The sequence below is a fragment of the Pseudorasbora parva genome, chromosome 8 (assembly GCF_024679245.1).
Source record: "Pseudorasbora parva isolate DD20220531a chromosome 8, ASM2467924v1, whole genome shotgun sequence".
Classification (NCBI taxonomy): domain Eukaryota; kingdom Metazoa; phylum Chordata; class Actinopteri; order Cypriniformes; family Gobionidae; genus Pseudorasbora; species Pseudorasbora parva.
The window spans coordinates 36,796,002-36,813,662 of NC_090179.1; the positions used below are offsets into that span (position 1 = coordinate 36,796,002).

The window sequence follows — 17,661 nt, forward strand, 5'->3', positions numbered from 1 at the left end:
ATATAGTTGAACAAACCAATATATAGTTGAACAAACCAATATATAGTTGAACAAACCAATGTATCTAAACCAATATATAGTTGAGGGAACCAATGCATTTTTAAAGAGACCAATGTTTACTTGAAAAAACCAGCGTATAAGGGAGCAAACCCATGTACACTTGATCAGACCAATGTATCTAAACCAATATATGTCTGGTTAAACCAATGTATTATAAACCAATGTGTTTGCAATTAAACCATACATTCAACCAGTTAACCAATCCATATTCACACAATACACATGTATTATTTCCTGAACGGCTTGCCATACGTTAGCTCAGAGTGGTATACACCCATAATGTCAGATCGCACATCGTTAAAACAATTGCGATATTTTCGCAGACTATAATTCCGCACAACTCTAGTGTATTGCTTGAATTACTTACAATGAATGTGATGTTTGCTGTTTGGAAGTTTTAGTTGGCGAATAGTGCAGGCAGGGCGCGTTATCCGTTGTCATTAGCTTCACCTCCATTCATAATCCTCTCCCGTGGCTTCATGGGATAGTAAAGTGTCCATCGTCGACTATGCACAAGAATCTCGCCCAACAAAGTAGGTCTTCCAGGGACATTTTGCTTATTCTTTTATGAGGCTACTGTGAATTCAGACATACTTTGTCACATACTGTTTTTTCCCCTCGTTATATGGAAGCATTGATTTAATTCAGATACAGCCATGGTCGTAGACAAAATTTAATTTGTTTAAAATGTAGCATTTTTAATGAAACTTACCCACATGTAGCTGCTGATAAAAAAGGAAGCATAAAGTTATAAAGAAATGTCAACATAAAAGTTAAAAGTACAGTTGAAGGTAGGCCTAGTATAAAAAAAAAATACGTAAGAACAGTAAAGTGAAAAAAAATAATAATAATAACAGTATTATATATAGATAGATAGATTTTTATAGCCTTTAGTTGCAGTACAAACAGAAAACATAGTTGTAAACTAGTTGTGCACTTAAAGTTTACGACTGTTACATATAAAGTATACTTTTATACACTAAAAAGGGGGCCCATTTAGTCCCAACTTGTATTTGACAACGGTACACTTACAGTATAGGCCTACTGTATAGTATAGTATACTTTAATATTAGTATACTTATTAAATAAAAACTATATTTTTTGTAAGGGTGCTCTTACCCAGCTGTATATGCGAGGCCCTGTCCCAAATGTCCTTTCAATGGCTGCCGCACATCTAGTGCTTCTCCTGATGGGATGATAACATAACGTATTTTTTACATAAATTCAGTAAAATAGGAAAATATGTTTTCAGTGGTGTACAAAGACCTTACATAATGAACTGTTATGGTTTTTATTACCTTAGAATGAGCCATTTCTATCTACATACACCATGAGTCCCCTTACAGTGAAGTCACCATTTTGCGCCACAAAAATCCATTCATCAATATTTAAAGCATTAACATCATAAAAAAAATAAAAAAAGCATAGTCCCATTTTAATGTTCCCATTCATCATCATTACACATTGATGCTTTAATATAAAGGATTTAAAACAAATACACTGTAAAAAAAAAAAAAAATGTTGGTTTAACTTAAAATAGTAAGTAACCTGGCTGCCTTAAAATGTCAAATTTATTGAAATAAAAAAATTTGAGTTGATACAATGAAGGAAATTTGTTTAATAAATAGAAACTCAAAATATTATTGTATCTGAACCACATTAAAAAAAAGGATAAATCATGAAAATAGCACTTTTTGGCATGTTTCACTGCGTCATCAAAAATAAAACACACACAATTACCCAATATGCTTACATAATCTTTTAATAATCTTTTAATAAAGGTTTTCGAATCTCAAAAAATGTTCATTGTATTAACTCAAATTTTTAATTTCAATGAACTCAAGATTTTAAGGCAACCAGGTAACTTATTTCTAAATAATTTAAGTGACCATTCTGTTTTTTGCTCTAATGTCTTGAGAAAATAAATAATATATGCTATATTGCCAAAAATTTTGGGACGTCTGCCTTTATAATGAACTTTAATGACATCCCATTCTTAATCCGTACAGGTTTAATATGGAGTTATTAAAGCCACCCTTTGCAGCTATACCAGCTTCAACTCTTTTGGGAAGGCCAAGGTTTAGGAGGGTGTTTATGGGAATTTTTGACTTTTTTTGGACGAGAAGGCCTGGCTCGCCGTCTCCTCTCTAATTCATCCCAAAGGTGTTCTGTCTGGTTGAGGTCAGGACCTGCATGCCAGTCTGTCACATGCCTGTCCTGTCTTGTGTGCACATGTGGGTTTTGTTATGTTGAGCATGTGCTCCTGTCATTGACTGATCCCTCCCCCTTGTTATCTGATTAGTGTTTGATTTATCCCACCTGTTCCCTCTTGATTTCTTGCCTTTATAAGCTCCTTGTGTTTGTCAGTCTTGGTCGGATTGTTGTATAGAGGGAATGCACGTGACGTCATTGTCAGCTGGAGTGACTGTGATTATGCCCCAATGAGTGGCAGAAAGACTGAGAGGCAGCATTGGTTTACAGCGAGAATGTCAAGTTCCTCCACACCAAATTCACTCATCCATGTCTTAATGGACTTGCACAATGTTCCACAAAGTTGGGAATATGAAATTGTCTTGGTATAAGAAGCATTAAGAGTTCATTTCACTGGAACTAAGGAGCTGAGCCCAAACCCTGAAAAACAACCCCACACTTGGTGATGTAAGGCTTGGATGCAGCTGCTCGACCATGGAAACTCATTCCATGAAGCTCTCTACGCACTGTTCTTAAGCTAATTTGAAGGCCACACAAAGTTTGGAGGTCTGCAGCTATTGACTCGGTGTAGAAGTCGCTAACTTTCTGCAGTGCGCCTCAGCATGTGCTGACCCCACTCTGTTGCTGTTCTATGATTTGGAAGGGTGTCCCAATACTTTTGGCAATATAGTGTATCTTGGCCTGTTTTCAGATGGGGTTTGAGGCACTTTGAGTGCTAGGAGATCAGCTTAAACAGCAAAGACCAGGTTTTAAAAATAAAATCTTCCCTTTTTTCCCCCCTGACATCCTATTTGAGGGTGTGTCACAAATATCATGACTTAATGTGTGATTTTTACAAGGCACACCAAAACTGAGTGACATTACCAGAATGTACTCAGGTTTGTTTTTTTTAAGCCTATAAAGCCTACTGTCATAGCCTGTCGTATTTGATATGCAAATATCTAAGGCCTGTAAATGATCAACAATATGATGAAAAACCTGAACACAATCTATATATCTCCTATTGTGTGATTGATAGCCAATTCATATTTTTTTTATCAGGTAAAAGGCATTTCACATAATATTCAGCTTCACATACCTATGCGACAGAACAAATTAAGTGCAAAACAATCATCATTATGAGAATATTAGGAGCATTTCAACAATCTAGTCATTTCTGCTGTCTTTACTGGTGAAGACATTCAGTGCACATTAAATATTCTGCGTAATTAAGCCTAAATGCTTAGATGTCAGCTCTTTCTTCTAATCCTCTCAATATTTAATCTGCCAGCAAGTGTGAGGACTCCACAGCCCACCAGCAGAAGCCGTTCTCACCACATTAATCCAGTTTTTTTTTTTTTTTACTCCTTGAACACACGTTCTCAAGGCATGGCATTAACAGCCTTTGAGAGAAGACGAGAACTTCATGCTTCTTTGTTCAGTGCTGTAAAAAGCAGTGCTCTGTCTCTTTGATGGCTGTGTGGAAGTGTCAGAGTCTTGACTCATGGAGATGGGTGAGTGAGAAGTCCTGAGGATAAAGACTCGCTGTAATTACTGTGCTCTGTCTCAGCGCCGCCGGCACCTCAAAGCTCTCCCAACAGCTAGTGTGTGCTATAGGGGGACAATTATCTAGTGCAACTGCAATCATTATCCTCTCATGCACTCTAAACCAACATCTGATGCTAAGTGTGTGAAACACCTTAAGGGCATGTAAAGAAAAACATTGTATTAGTCATTGTTTTATTGGCTTTTTATTTTTAATTTAATTATTAAAAAAATAAAAATTCTAATATTTATTTAGCCTGACAAGCCAGACCCACATCAAGATGTTTGGTCTGGAAACTCACCATTGACAGAGCTCAGTCCGAGCGGCGAGATAAAGGTTGTCTTTCAAACTCCCTCTGCACGCGATAGGATAGCGCTACAACCAACCAGAGCAACGAAGGTGACGCAGAGCTCGTTGATAGATTAAACATTCGCCGTATACGGTCTGCAAAATTCAGAACACATCTTTCCTTCTTAAGAATGACTTCAGTGTCGTTCTTTGTTCTTTTCTCAGAGAAAAGCTTAACTCCAAGTCTTCCAGACTCGCGGTCAAAGCTAATTCGAAAGACCACCGTTCGCCAGTTTCTGTGTTTACCAGAAGCACGCGAGCGCAACTCGCCATCATTATGTTAAGCCCCACCCACCGACTCTATACACGATGTGATTGGCCCGACCAGAGTTTGGCGTTTACAGCTCAGAAGTGTATTGAGAGTTGCTAGACGAAGCTCGCGGCAGATTAGATTTGCTGCCGCTAGGGTGCGTCTAGATTTCTAGGCTAGTATTTATTAGTTATTTCCTAAATAATTATACATATATATATTTGAATATTTATAATTTATTTGAATATTCAACTGCGGTTGATTTCATTTTCTGGTTGTATCTGTTGCTGGAGCGGTTGAGAAGGGTGTGCTCTGCGCTGTCATTATACAGTACGAGACCAGCCTCTAGAGGCGAAATACAAACCATCACACCTTGTGGAGCTTGTTTTAACAGGTGAGGTTGCGTGCTGCCGGGAGCAGGACGCTTCAAAAACGGATTTAAAACATAGACAATGAAACGGTAACAGTACGTGTTTTCATATTATTATAAAGTAATTAATTTGTTTAGCAGATGCTCCATTATTGTACAATAGCAGTACGTTTGCCATCGAGGCTGAGTCGGACACTAACATTATTAGCCTACCTCAAATGGTTAAAATAATGTTCGCAAAGTTCCATTTGTTCGCTTTTATGCATTTATCAAGCAACATTTATATTTAATGTAGTATTTTTGCAGTAAAATATCCAAAAACCACTAGGCCGGTGTTATATATTTTGTTCAGTTGAGTACAATAACCCAAATGTTTCCAACTATTTTGTAAATTGTGAGAACATTGCTATTTTAACTAAGGACAGGGACGTTTCAGCATAGCGTTTGAGGGAGTCGCCTATCAAACGCATCATATCTGTGCTACCCTCGGTTTCGGGTTTTATTTGGCCGGAGCGCTTTACTCTTAGCAGTGTGAACAAGTGAACGCAAGAGTAACGTCATAACATTATAACATCATTTTCAACACACTTAAATGATTCTAATATGACAAACAGCTGCATTACCTCATAATCATAATCGGGAGAGTGGATTAGTGCGGGCGCCCGGCGACTGTGTCCCGTCCCGTCATAATAAAAGTCCCGGTGTTCGAGGCAGGTATTTGTTTAAGAATCGCTCCAGCGCCCGTGCTCAGCTCCACGACGCTCAGCTCCACGACACTCAGCCCTGCTCTGCTTCACTACAGTAACGGTAATAACCGCATCCATGATCGTGATTTCTGCCCGAGTCCTATTTTCTCTGAAGACCACATGTCCCAAGCTGCTGCGCTCAAACTTTGCGTCATCAAACTACGCCTTTGTTTTGAATAGGCGCCCTCCAGTGGACGGAAAGTTGCATAGTGCACCTTTAAAACTTGTGACATGAGACAGCAAACTTTATTATGATGCAGCCGACAGAAGCGTAAACAAATTAGAAATGCATTTGGTTTTAGGTTGCTATTGATTGTCATTGTAATACACATTTTGATTAGATAATCATTAAGTGTTCTAAATATAAGCAAATAAAGTATACATACAATAAACATACACCGATCAGGCATAACATTATAACAGGTGAAGTAAATGACACTGATTATCTCTTCATCACGGCACCTGCTAGCGGGTGATATTAGGCAGCAAATTAACATTTTGTCCTCAAAGTTGATGTTAGAAGCAGAAAAAATGGGCAAGCGTAAGGATTTAAACGAGTTTGGGACTGGGTCAGAACATCTCCAAAACTGCAGCTCTTGTGTGGTGTTCCCGGTCTGCAGTGATCAGTATCTATCAAAAGTAGTCCAAGGAAGGAACAGTGGTGAACCGGCGACAGGGTCATGGACAGGGTCATGGGCGGCCAAGGCTCATTGATGCACATGTGGAGCGAAGGCTGGCCTGTGTGTTCTGATCAAACAGACGAGCTACTGTAGCTTAAATTACTTAAGAAGTTAATATACTGGTTATGTTAGAAAGGTGTCGGAATACACAGTGTATCAGTTTTTTTGCATATGGGGCTGCATAGCCGCAGACCAGTCAGGATGCTCATGTTGACCCCCGTCTAGTTGGCACGTGAGCATCAGAACTGGACCACGGAGCAATGGAAGAAGGTGGCCTAGTCTGATGAATCACATTTTCTTTTACATCCTGGATGGCCAGTTGTGTGTGCATTGTTTACCTGGGGAACACATGGCACCATGATGCACTATGGGAAGAAGGCAAGCAGGCAGTGTGATGCTTTGGGCAATGTTCTGCTGGGAAACCCTGGGTCCTGCCATCCATGTGGATATTACTTTGACACACACTGTCACATATGATCCACTGGAGGTGTGGTTTAGAACCCAAGTGCAGTTGGTTTATAAAAAACAAAACAAAACAAAAAACATAAAACAAAGTCTTGGCTTGGCAAAAAACAAATGGCAAACATAGACACATGGCAAACATGAGGGCTAAATGCACATGGACTAATGACTGGACAATGGACACCTGTGAACCATGATCAACCAATAAACCAATGACAACAAGACACAATAACTCATGGCAGGAACATATGAGGCCATGGATTAATGACATGACCAGGAAGTGCATGACAACACAAAGCATAACTGTGAACAAAGCAACCTAAGAAACATGACAGTGAACATGAAAACTCAAAAACATGAACACCCTGTGACATGTACAACCTGCATTGATGCAGACCATGAACACCCTTTCATAGAAATGGTATTCCCTGGTGGCTGTGACCTCTTTCAGCAGAATAATGTGCCCTGCCACAAAGCAGAAATGGTTCAGGAATGGTTTGAGGAGCACAATAATTCAACAATCCGACAGGTCAGGGCCTTTTTGGCAGTAAAAGGGGGACTGCATTGGTATGTGTTTCATACTACATTACCCATAAGGCTTTGGGGGTTGCATATTGAACAGGAAGCAGGGATATCAGAGAATAAAATATGATGGAGTGTTACACGTGTGTGCGGAATGAGCTGTTGCTCTGAATAAATACTAAGAACATATACCGTGTGCGAGAGTATATGTTATGCCTGATCTGTGAATGCGTCTAATTTCAATGCCATGGCTTTTCTGTCGATATTTAAAGATGGTCATCGTTAAGCATGACTGTTTATAATTATAGCTATGAAGTGGTAACACTTAACAATATGAGTCTACTTGTAACATTAACTGAGGTAATAAAATTTTGTTCATTGTTAATTTTTTTAACATTTACATGACATTTTAACATTTTACGTCATATCCTTTCATGCCGTGGGGGAAATCAAGCTTTTCCAACGAACACATGTATAACCTTGTTATACGGGCTATCTTTACTTATTGTAATGATTCGACTGATTTTTGCTTGGTGCAATACCGCAAAGTTGCTGTGTACCGTTCTGCACCTCTAATAAAAAAAAAAAACAGATCTGAAGTTTTATTCTGATGAATAAACAGACGGCTGTTCGTCAATTCTGAAAGCCACTGCAAATTGCAATACGTCCACTACAATTAAACATTTGCACTACATGATGCTGGCATTTTTGTAAAGATTAAAAATATTTCATTAAATGCAATGGAAAAAGTTTATTTAACAAAACTGCCACTTGTCATGGAACTCGACCAGCGTCAAAAATGCACTCAATTTATCAAGGCAGTTATTCATGGTGAGCTATTAAATAGTCACTGAAAGGATGAGATTATTAATGTACAAAACATTCAAAAGTCTATGGGAAGGGCTGAGCTCATGTTTGACACAGTACATGTACGACACTTCATTATACATTTTTTGCTTTTCAGTTGTTCTTTTGTTATCTACTTATTTATATTCTTATTTATATCTTTACTGTTTTTTTGTCAATAATATCTTTATGTATTATTGTATTTTTGCACGGTGTCCTTCAGTGCTGAGAAAGGCGCCTTTAAATAAAATGTATTATTATTATTATTATTATTATTTTCTCTTCAAAATGCATGCTGCTGCTGCATATTACACTAAATAATAGCCCACTTCATAAATCACCTTTTGAGGAAGATGGTTGCTGTAAAAAAACAAATTTCTGTAAAAAAACAGCTGGCAGTCTGATTCCTGGCAGTCCGGCAACCATTGATTTTTGCCAGATTTTGTGTTTTGTGCCTGGCTTTGGGCCTTGCGAGCTCTGGCGAATTGCATTCATTTATTATTGTGCATCTATTAGGATTATGTTCTGTTACATGATTGGTGTTTTAGAGAATTTTATCATAATTAAAGCAGTCAAATGGCCATGATCACGATTGATCACTGATGCTTTGTGGACGCACAATCCAGCCAGCCGCTGCAGAGCTGCTGATATAACTGTTCTCTATCACCCAGGAAATACATTATTTTATTATTATTAATATAATCATATGAGTCTATTATTTTATTTGATCAACGTTTTAGTTTTTTTTTATCCCAATTAAAGCAGCCAAATGGCCTTGATCATGGTTGCTTACTGATGCTTTGTGGACCATCAGCTCTCTCTGTCTTTTTTGTTCATTTTTCCCTTTCTTTATCAAGGTACTTTCTTCTTCTCTCTGGGTCAGCATCACAACAATTCCTATATCTCAAAAAAAAATATTCTAAACAAATCAAACCGTTCTCTTACATTTTTCCCTTTAATTGGTCCAGTTAATTTGCCTAGTCTTATTCATTTACATTGTTAGGGCTGTATTTTTTCAAGCTGTCAATGAAATCCATATCAATCTTTTATTACATATGAAAAAGGTTTGAAAAGGCATAAAATTATCATCATCACCATCAAAACACCAGCGATATTGGCAAAAAGGTTCACATCCACTCATGTACAGAATCTACTGTTATGATATGTGTATTATAACTGTTGCAATATGTGAAAAAAAAAATCTAAATGTGGCAAAAACTGCACATATCCTCCCTGTCATGAACCATGTCCACTGTCATGGAAGGCTTGGTGACAGGGTGACAATGAACACATGGTAGGGTGTCCCTGCAGTTAGCAAAGTGATTCACTGTTGAAGCTGATTGTGCACCGTTTAAAATATATTAATTTGTGAAAAGTTTTTATATTACTTAACATTTTACAGTGACAGGGCGGACATGTTAAGCTTGGCAACATGCAGCTACAAAACACAATATGATGAAAATTAGGAAATATAAGCGTAGATTATTACTGTGTGTCCAATAGAGATTATCCACTGAAGAAAGACAAAATGGGGGAGGGGACGTCACTGAGTTCGTTTCTTAAAGAGGCGTTTAATATGTCATTTAATCACTTTTTACACTCACTGAAGTCAGCTGAGCAGCGTGTAGGACATCTCGAAATCACAAACATCCAAATACAATGGTATGAATTGAGAAAAACACATTTCAAGAGACCTATCATTGTATGTGTGAAAATGTTTGACCATTTATGATAAAACCTCAGAATTTCATTATTTTGCATCATGTTCATGATGACTGAGCAATTCTGATGAGGACACAAAAGGCACTTTGTAGCGATATTGACCCAAATATTACACAAAATAATAACCCACTTCATAAATCACTCATCTTTTGATGAAGAGGGTGCTACAAAAAAGCAACAACAAAAAAAGTCACTACTGTCAGTAATTTGAATAATATTGACACTGACATGTCAACTCCAAATTTGCATTGTATAATGTAAATGCTGAACTCATTCGTGTATGGCTGTACTAACAAGAAAAATAAATAAACAGATAAAGTGACATGCACGCAAGATGACTTGACTAGACTAAACTTTATATAATTCTGTGTCATTGATGCTAGAAAGCTCATCATAACTGGATTTTAGGCTTTTGACAAATGTTCATTAAAGTGGTAGTGCGGTAATTTAACGTTTGACATTCCATGTTTACCCCAAACAATAAACAAACGCTATTAAATTTGCATTGCACACAGCATTTTCAGAAAAAAATCAATTTCACAACAAAAGACAAGATTTATAATAATTTTAAACCGTAAAATATATGCATACTTTAAATCCTTTAAGTTTAGGAACACAAAACGTCTAGTTGTCATACACCTATTTAGGAGAGCAGACGAGCAGCATGCATTTTGAAAAGAAAATGACACCTCTGGTCATTGCTTTGAGTTGTTTGTTCAATCATAGATACTGTCCGAACAATCTGACCCAATATGGCTCAGTTTTTCTGAGCTCTTGCTCTGTCGAGCGGCAGAAGTGATTCTACATATAGGCTATTAACACCATGTATTTCCAGTGTGGGGGAATGGACTGTTTCCCCCACTCCGACTCCATTCCCATTTTATTGTTTTTTATATATATAAAAGATACTGTTCATTTTTATGGTACAGTAATGTTTTTTTGTTGTTGTTGTCATTTTTGTAATAAAATCCAGCTCTTAGTTTATGTGTTATGTTTGTTTTCATTCAGTATCTACTTTAAAAACTATCAGTTGATTAATTGGTTATCAGCCAGCGTGGGACATTATCGGTAAAATTCACTATCAGTCAACCTGAGGCATTATTATTTCCTAAAGTGGCAACCACTTGGACAGTGAGAAGAAAGCTCAGGAGCAGATACGACAATTCAATTGCAATTCCAAAACATACCAATTGGTTATCAAATTGTACTATCCCTCAGTTACTTCTAGGATTTTTCCTTTGGGGGTTAAAGGCACCCCATCAATTTTACAAATCCATGAATAAGCACTGTGGTGAGGTTGGCGAGCAAGAGACGTGGGAGGAGCGAGCGAAACTTTGAGAATGAGTGCCACCTGCGAGGCACACCACCAATCTTGAGTCCTCTCATGAGGGAGCTCTGAGGCATACTGAACTACGTTACAAGCACAAACCGCTAGAAATGTAAATTTTTCTGGTTCTGTCTTTCTTTGTAACCAGTCAAATTGCTGTTTAACTTTCCAATCAGAATCAAAACCCTAGGTAACCATTTTCTTAATAAGCTTTGCAAATTTCTTTGAAGTCAGGGCTTCAGAGCTGAGCTGCTTACAGCATTTGCTCTCTTCTGTCTCAATACTTTTATCAGGACTGATCAAGTTACTCAATTTTTCAGCAATATCTTCGTCAGTTAATCCTCACCTGAAATTATAACAGAAAGAGATGGAGGGCCCAAGGGCCCAGGTTCATCATGCGAAAGCCATCACTCCATGCTGTCAGACCTCGCCTCTGCAGGTAGGTGTCTGAGGACGTCAGGTATGTTGCAGACCCACTGTCTGATCTCAAACCCTCCAGATGCTTGTCACGGTCGGGAACACACAAAGGAAATGGTGCAAGGACTCAAGTGCAGAAATAAAATATTTATTAAAATATTTATAAAATATTTAATAAAATATTTATAAATATACTTTACAGAAACAGAAAACAAAACCCACGAGGGGGCAAAATACATAATCAAAAAGATGAACTGAAGACATACCATACAGGGAACCTGGAGACATAGACAAGACAAGGATACGACGCACACTGACAAACACAAGGAGCTTATAAGGGGAAGAAATCAAGAGGGAATAGGTGGGAGAAATCAAACACTAATCAGATAACAAGGAGGGAGGGATCAGACGATTACATGAGCACATGCTCAGAATGACAAAACCCACATGTGCACACAAGACAGGACAGACATGTGACAATGCTAGCACTTCCCTGAGCCGATCCACCAGCTCCTTGGCTTCATCTGCGCTGTGTACACTCTGAAGGCAGTTATCCACATAAAAACAGCCCTCCACTGAATTCCTGGCTCCTTCTCCTGGCTCGCAATGATCTCTCGCATGCATTTGGAGAGTGAAAATGGCGCAACACGGTGAGCACCATTTGAGTGCCAAATGGCAGGACCAGCCACTCAAAGTCATCAGGGGAGTTGTCACGTTTCATGTCCCTCCAGATGAACCAGAGGAGTGGCCTGTCTTCTGGTAAGAGCTGAACCTGGTGGAACATGCTTCTGATGTCACTACTGACTGCAATCGCATGTTCCCTGAAGCGAAGTACAACTCCCAGAAGAGAGGTGTAACATCTGAAACAAATCAGAAACGTAATGCTTTATGCTTAGTAATGAATCTTCCCCCAAAAGAGTAGGAAAAATCTCAGTTACCATCAGATAAGACTTTGTTTGTGGCTTGAAAGAATGTGAAAACAAGGGCCATAGGAAGACCAAGCTCTTAAACAGACGTGTAACTTCTCTACTGTTGTGTCTCCTATCAAATGAATGATCGTTTTACGACTTACCCTTTCATGTAGGCTAATGTCACTTCCTCATAAGAGGCAGTGTGTGTTTGCTGTATTAAAGGTCCTGTTCTTCGCAATTCCATCTTTCAAACTTTAGTTAGTGTGTAATGTTGCTGTTAGAGCATAAATAATACCTGTAAAATTATAAAGCTCAAAGTTCAATGCCAAGCGAGATATTTTATTTAACAGAAGTTCCCTTTCCAAGCCTACAGTGAACGGCCGGTTTGGACTACACCTCTGCACTTCCTGCAGGAATGACGTCACTAGAACCGTTTGTTGACTAACCCTCCGCCCACAAGAACACGCAAAATAGGGGGAGTGGTCTTGTTGCTCTCCCACGTGGAGAAGAGCGCGCATTCAGCGCTTGCATCTCCCCGTTATGGTCAGAGACGGGACCTTTCTGGGCAAAGTGCGCTAAGCTGCTGTCCAATCACAACACGGGAAGTGCTGGCCCAATCAGAACTCGTTACGTATTTCTGAAGGAGGGACTTCATAGAACAATGAAATCATCAGGCCGTTTTTAGGACAGAAAACAACGGTGTACAGATAAGTAAATAGTGTGAAAAATACTGTTTTTTTACACGCGAAACATGAACTCGTGTTATATTGCACACTGTAAACATAATCAAAGCTTTGAAAACACGCGAAGAACGGGACTTTTAAATTAAGTATAAATGGGCACAAACCCAGTTTAATCATGCTTGAAATAAAGAGACATAAAATCTCCAACAGAGGAATTTCCCGCTTGGAAATCCCAACAACCTCTTTGGTCAAGTCGACCCTAGGGTGTGTGACTTACCCGAGACCTTAAAGAGAGAGACGCACTGATCTGCCTTTCTCTCCCTTGACAGACATGTCACTTATCGCCTGCTCCCTGTACTCGCCTCGTCTTGGCCTCTAGGAGCTCCACCATATCAGCTTCCAGAGCTTCTCCACATTCTGCATCAGCTCCGTTGTCTGGGAAGAGATGCTAGCAAAGAGACACTGCTGGGTATATGGTCCCCACTGGGTAAGGTGTGCAGGTCCTTGAAGCATCCATCCTATTCTATTGTCCGCCGGACCTCCAGGGGGGCCCATTCTCACTGGCTCAATAAGGGTAAAGTAGATGGGTGTTGTCAGGCACAAGTGGCTTAACGTGATCAAATGACTCAAGGGGGAGATCTGCCAGGTGCTTGTACTTTCTCTCTTTAAGATGGTGATGGGGTAGGAGTGGTCTGCTAGACCAAAGTGTTGAGAGGTGAAAGCCTCTATTATCTGGAATGCTCTCTTGGGATTGGTAGGGGATGAGATGCTGAAGGAGACAGCAGATCTGGACTTCCTGCCAAAGTTGTGCGCAGTGCAAGGTCTTCAGGTTTTTTATGCAGGCCCGGCTTGTCAACCGCCCTAGGTTGACATGAGATTGGGCCGATGGTCTGTCCAGGTAGAGAATGGGATGGGGTATATGACCATCCTAGGCTTGTGTCGTTAAAGCTCTTCTCAGAGCTTGGGGTATAATCATCATGTGCATTGTATGACCTACTCCACTTGACACGAGGCTGAGGACCACAAAATCTAGCGAAGGGCTACCTGAGATGTTTGGGCTAGTTTAGATTGCAGTGAACCAGGTGTGTGAACCTATGAACCAGAACACCACAGAGTGAAGGGTCAATTTAACTGATTTATTATCTCTGGTATTCATATATCAACATCAGAGGGTGTTTTATCAGAGTCAACCTTTACATGGACATTAGCAAGTCACCTTTCATGATGATCAAGAACTGCAATGCCAAATGAGTGTGACAGCGATAGAGATGATTATCAAAACCAAACCAATGTTTTAGTTTTTGGCACAGAATCCAAAGCACGAGCTGTAGGCTCTGCCCTATTTTGAAAAGTGTCAGCTCATTTGCATTTAAAGATAAATGCACAAAAGCAGCATGTTTTTTTCCCCTTCCACTCAAAAATGGGCATTTAAAACATGTTACAATAAATGATCTGTGGGGTATTTTGAGCTGAAAATGCACAGACTAATTCTGGGGACACCTGAGACTTATATTAGATTTTGTAAAAAGGGGCATAGGTCCCCTTTAAATCAATCAAACACAACACCAGAGATGCCTAACCACCCACACATCCTTTTCGAGGATGGAATAACATACGATACAGAGTCAAAAGCAGCACCAATGTCTAACAAAAATAAAATGCTGCTGAAGGTAATTTGCTGTCTCAGTGCTGTTCTGATCTAAATCCAGACTGAAATGGTTTTAATAGATTATTTGTGGACAGATATTTCTGTAACTGACCAACAACAACCCATTCGAGGACCTTAAAGTGATAATTCACACAAAAATGAAAACTGTGAACTGAACATGTTGTTCACAACCTGTATACATTTCTTTGTTTTGCTGAACACAAATTGTCACAATGGAACTTGGTATACTGAAACATTTGAACAAAATTCAAACAGTAAAAAATTAAACATAAAACAATGGAAAAGGTAACATACAGAAATACCTAATTGCTTAAGTTAAAAAATATTGTTATAAAATTAATTAATGTTCATTTTAATAATTAATACATTTTTAATATTCAACACATCAATAAATATTTTATGTAATTATATGTGTCACCCATTCCCATTATAAAACAAATATGAAAAACCTAAAAAAAAAAGGTTCTTTTTCGATAACCATGACTAACAAAGTCCTCCGCTATTTCCAGTTAAGTCTTAAACCACAAAGGACTTGAGAGAAGAGAATTGCAGTGCTGTTGCTCATTTTCACGTAAAGCCTTGGGGTGTAACATTAATTTGGTGACTAACAGATCCAACCAATGCCTTTATTGAATTTAAGTCTTGATAGCCCTTCTAAAAAGGCAATTTAAGAGTTTTAACCACTTAGCTGCATCATGCTTTAAGAGGAAAAGAGAACTGATGAAATTATTGATCTATTACTAACTTCAGAGAAGCACATGAGTCACACATAGTGCCGGGATTAGAATTCAGCGCTGGCACAACATGACTGCTACTGACAGCATGAGAACAATCAACCTGACAGCAAGCTGCTGTGAATGGAGAACTACGTCGATCTTACAGATAGTGACAGACCTGATGCAGACAAAATGCATTAAAGCAGAGAGGAGCAATTCATTGACTGATAGACAACTACTCTGTAAGTGTTTGTAACTTTTCTCATTTGATTGTTTGTTCATTTGTTGTTGAATAAGTGTGTCTGTGTAGTGCAGTGGTGTGTATTACTAGTTTTGGTGTTTGTGGGAGTTATTATTTGTTGAGTTAGCATTTGTTTAGTCATTGCCACGTTGGGAGTGAGTTTGTTGGGGGCGTGGCCAGCGAGGTATTAAAAGCCTCGTGTGTTTAACATTTGGCTAGAGAGGAGCAATTAATTGACTGATAGACAACTACTCTGTAAGTGTTTGTAACTTTTCTCATTTGATTGTTTGTTCATTTGTTGTTGGATAAGTGTGTCTGTGTAGTGCAGTGGTGTGTATTACTAGTTTTGGTGTGTGTGGGAGTTAGCATTTGTTGAGTTAGCATTTGTTTGGTCATTGCCACGTTGGGAGTGAGTTTGTTGGGGGTGAGTTTTGTTGGATCTCAGGAAGTGCTCTCCAGTGGTTTAGGTCTTACCTCTCTGGTAGGTCCTACAGGGTGTCATGGAGAGGTGTAGTGTCTAAGTCACATCATCTAGCTACTGGGGTTCCTCAGGGCTCAGTCCTTGGACCACTTCTCTTCTCCATCTACATGTCATCATTAGGTTCTGTCATTCAGAAACACGGCTTCTCCTATCACTGCTATGCTGATGACACTCAACTCTACTTCTCATTTCAACCAGATGATCCTACAGTCAGTGTTCGTATCGCTGCCTGTCTGACAGACATTTCTGACTGGATGAAAGAGCATCATCTTAAACTCAATCTTGCAAAGACAGAATTACTTGTTTTCTCAACCAACCCAGCCCTTCATCAAAATTTCTCCATTCAGCTTGGTTCATCGACCATATCTCCATCAAGGACAGCCAGAAACCTTGGAGTTTTGATTGATGACCAGTTAAACTTCACTGACCACATTACTGCAACAGCCCGGTCCTGCAGATTTGCTTTATACAACATTAGAAAGATTAGACCCTTCCTATCAGAACAGGCTGCACAACTCCTGGTTCAAGCTCTTGTTCTCTCCAGACTGGACTATTGTAATGCTCTTCTGGCTGGGCTTCCAGCATGCACTATCAAATCCTTGCAGCTGATCCAGAATGCAGCGGCGAGAGTGGTCTTTAATGAGCCAAAGAGAGCGCATGTTACGCCTCTCTTCATCAAACTGCACTGGTTGCCAATGGCTGCTCGCATCAAATTCAAGGCACTAGTTCTTGCCTACAAAACAACCACTGGCTCTGCACCAATATACCTAAACTCACTTGTTCAGACTTACACACCCTCCAGAAGCTTGCGTTCTGCGAGCGAGCGGCGCCTCGTGGTTCCATCCCAAAGAGGCATGAAATCGCTCTCACGGACATTTTCCTGGACCGTTCCCACCTGGTGGAATGACCTGCCGATCTCAATTCGTGCTGCCGAGTCTGTAGCCATTTTTAAAAAACATCTTAAGACACATCTTTTCCAATTGCACTTGACCAATACAGAATAGCACTTACTGATCACCACAGCAACGACCAAAAAGCGCACACTCCTGGATCATATCTACGTCTCTCATCCGGATTTGTGCTTTCAGGCGGGTATGTTACATAGTTATCATAACTATCAAAATCCAGTGTACTGTATTTTGCGTACGTGAGTTTTTGTTGTAGATGGCTATTGCTGCGCGTTTAGCTAGAATGCCATACAAAACCAACCCATTGGGCCACTGAATCTGCATTAACGACAACAGCTGGGGCAACAGCCTTAGTCCTAATGGGTTGTTATCATAGCTATCAAAATCCAGTGTTCGGCATTTTGCGTACGTGAGTTTTTGTTGTAGATGTCTATTTAAAAAAAAAAAAAAAAAAATGGTGTACTGTGCTAATTAATTGAGATTTCTTACAGCTCTTACAGGTTGTTGGCCTTGTCTGTTTCGTTGCTTCTATTACTCTCCCCTTTTTTGTAAGTCGCTTTGGATAA

At 39.4% G+C, this 17,661-nt stretch overlaps 1 protein-coding gene and 1 long non-coding RNA gene across 3 annotated transcripts in view; both read right to left on the reverse strand.

Moving 5' to 3' along the window:
- fam222bb (family with sequence similarity 222 member Bb) overlaps positions 1 to 6,667 on the reverse strand; it is a 69,364-nt gene extending 62,697 nt beyond the window's left edge. The window contains exon 1 of one of the 2 annotated variants that reach the window (XM_067451098.1): positions 6,529 to 6,667. The gene's annotated coding sequence lies outside the window, so the exon portion shown is untranslated. Of the gene's footprint in view, positions 1 to 427; positions 571 to 6,528 lie in introns of those variants that run through there. The other variant, XM_067451099.1, reaches the window with a different exon arrangement.
- A 5,085-nt stretch (positions 6,668 to 11,752) lies between these two features.
- LOC137084708 (uncharacterized) overlaps positions 11,753 to 17,661 on the reverse strand; it is a 34,405-nt gene continuing 28,496 nt past the window's right edge. The window contains exon 3 of the long non-coding RNA XR_010906783.1: positions 11,753 to 12,346. This is a non-coding gene — a long non-coding RNA (uncharacterized lncRNA). The remainder of the gene's footprint in view (positions 12,347 to 17,661) is intronic.